We start from the raw sequence: 2494 nt of genomic DNA, 5'->3' as shown, positions 1-2494 counted from the left end.
GCTTCATACGGGTAGTACAGCTATAATTGTGGTATGTACATTACCTTATGTATGCAAGCGTATTACCGGTGGAGTTCTTATATGTAATTAATACAATGTATTTTTTATATATTCCTCCTATTTAAACCTGCTTCAGTGCTCTTCATCGAGTGTTGTTGTGGGCCGGTACAATTACTTTGAACAAATTAGAGTGCTTAAAGCAGGCTCCAAATGCCTGAATATTTTGTGCATGGAATAATGAAATAAGACCTCTGTTCTACTTTCATTGGTTTTTAGATCAAGAGGTAATGATTAATAGAAGCAGTTTGGGGGCATTAGTATTACGACGCGAGAGGTGAAATTCTTGGACCGTCGTAAGACTAACTTAAGCGAAAGCATTTGCCAAAGATGTTTTCATTAATCAAGAACGAAAGTTAGAGGTTCGAAGGCGATCAGATACCGCCCTAGTTCTAACCATAAACGATGCCAGCTAGCAATTGGGTGTAGCTACTACTATGGCTCTCTCAGTCGCTTCCCGGGAAACCAAAGCTTTTGGGCTCCGGGGGAAGTATGGTTGCAAAGCTGAAACTTAAAGGAATTGACGGAAGGGCACCACCAGGAGTGGAGCCTGCGGCTTAATTTGACTCAACACGGGAAAACTTACCAGGTCCGAACATAAGCGTGTAAGACAGATTGATAGCTCTTTCTCGAATCTATGGGTGGTGGTGCATGGCCGTTCTTAGTTCGTGGAGTGATTTGTCTGGTTAATTCCGATAACGAACGAGACTCAAATATATTAAATAGATGCTTTCAGGATTATGGTGTTGAAGCTTATATAGCCTTCATTCATGAGTTCATCTTGAATGTGCAAGTGTTTGAATGTGTTTATATAAGTGGAGCCGTACCTGTTGGTTTGTCCCATTATAAGGACACTAGCTTCTTAAATGGACAAATTGCGTCTAGCAGTAACGAGATTGAGCAATAACAGGTCTGTGATGCCCTTAGATGTCCTGGGCTGCACGCGCGCTACAATGAAAGTATCAACGTGTATTTCCTAGACCGAGAGGTCCGGGTAAACCGCTGAACCACTTTCATGCTTGGGATTGTGAACTGAAACTGTTCACATGAACTTGGAATTCCCAGTAAGTGTGAGTCATTAACTCGCATTGATTACGTCCCTGCCCTTTGTACACCCGCCCGTCGCTACTACCGATTGAATTATTTAGTGAGGTCTCCGGACGTGATCACTGTGACGCCTTGTGTTTCACGGTTGTTTCGCAAAAGTTGACCGAACTTGATTATTTAGAGGAAGTAAAAGTCGTAACAAGGTTTCCGTAGGTGAACCTGCGGAAGGATCATTATTGTGTTCCTATCCGTAAATATTATAAAAAAACAAACAAACAAACAAACAAACAAACAAACAAAAAAAGAATAAAAAAGAAAAATTATTTTCTTTTTTTTCTTTTCATTCATTTATTTGAATGTTTTTCTTTTTTTTCTTTTTTTTTTTACTCCTTGTATTGTAGTATAATGAAAATTATATCGCATACATTGTATTTGAACGCAACAAACCTTTAAACATATATAGTTGTACTTATTATTTATAAAAATAATATAAATGATAAGTTAATTTGTTCTCATTAACGTGTAATTCCTTAAAAATATATAGAAATTAAATAAAATGTAATAAAAAAGGAATTACTGTTTTTGTTGGACTAAGACATGCGCAACTTGTAAATGTTTGGGTTGAAAATTACAATTTATTGAAAGATGTTTTAAAATAATTTATATATTATATACGAAAACGAAATGTTATTCTTTCAATAAATTAAAAACTCTTGACGTTAAATTAAAATAAACAAAAAATTATCACTCTAAGCGGTGGATCACTCGGCTCATGGGTCGATGAAGAACGCAGCTAACTGTGCGTCATCGTGTGAACTGCAGGACACATGAACATCGACATTTTGAACGCATATTGCAGTCCATGCTGTTATGTACTTTAATTAATTTTAAAGTGCTGCTTGGACTACATATGGTTGAGGGTTGTAAGACTATGCTAAATTAGTTGCTTATTCTTTTAGTCAATTAAAAGAATTTAAGCACATGGTATATTACTGGATTGTATTTTTCAATCCATAATATTAATAGCATAAAAAGAAATATAGAAAATATATTCTTGAACACCTCATATTTGAACGAAATTTTATAATAAATAAGAATCTTAGTATTCCCAAAAACAATAAAATTTCAATATTATTATTTCAAATAATATATACATTTAGAGGAACGTCTAGCATAAAATATTATTTTATTCTAGGATTGCCTTAAATGTAAAAAACCAAGAAAATAATATTGTTGTTATAATGAAGTAAGTAGTACGGGATGAAAAGATTGAATATTTATTATTAAGAAAATTATATTGGTGTTAAGAAATAATTATGTATGTTTCTTTAAAATAGCAAAAAGCTAAAATATAAAATAAATATAAATATTTTTATACAACCTCAACTCA

At 33.8% G+C, this 2494-nt stretch overlaps 2 non-coding genes across 2 annotated transcripts in view; both read left to right on the top strand.

The window, feature by feature from the left end:
* Positions 1-1849: 1849 nt before the first annotated feature.
* Positions 1850-2028, top strand: LOC128923904 (5.8S ribosomal RNA). Its single transcript, XR_008472624.1, has one exon. It is a non-coding gene; the product is annotated as a 5.8S ribosomal RNA (ribosomal RNA).
* A 453-nt stretch (positions 2029-2481) lies between these two features.
* Positions 2482-2494, top strand: part of LOC128923899 (large subunit ribosomal RNA) — a 3984-nt gene continuing 3971 nt past the window's right edge. Inside the window, exon 1 of the ribosomal RNA XR_008472619.1 lies at positions 2482-2494. This exon is cut by the window's right edge and continues 3971 nt beyond it. This is a non-coding gene — a ribosomal RNA (large subunit ribosomal RNA).

This window comes from Zeugodacus cucurbitae, unplaced genomic scaffold, assembly GCF_028554725.1.
Source record: "Zeugodacus cucurbitae isolate PBARC_wt_2022May unplaced genomic scaffold, idZeuCucr1.2 ctg00000092.1, whole genome shotgun sequence".
NCBI lineage: Eukaryota > Metazoa > Arthropoda > Insecta > Diptera > Tephritidae > Zeugodacus > Zeugodacus cucurbitae.
Note: the sequence above shows the minus strand (reverse complement) of the source record. Positions and strands in the feature narration are given on the sequence as shown.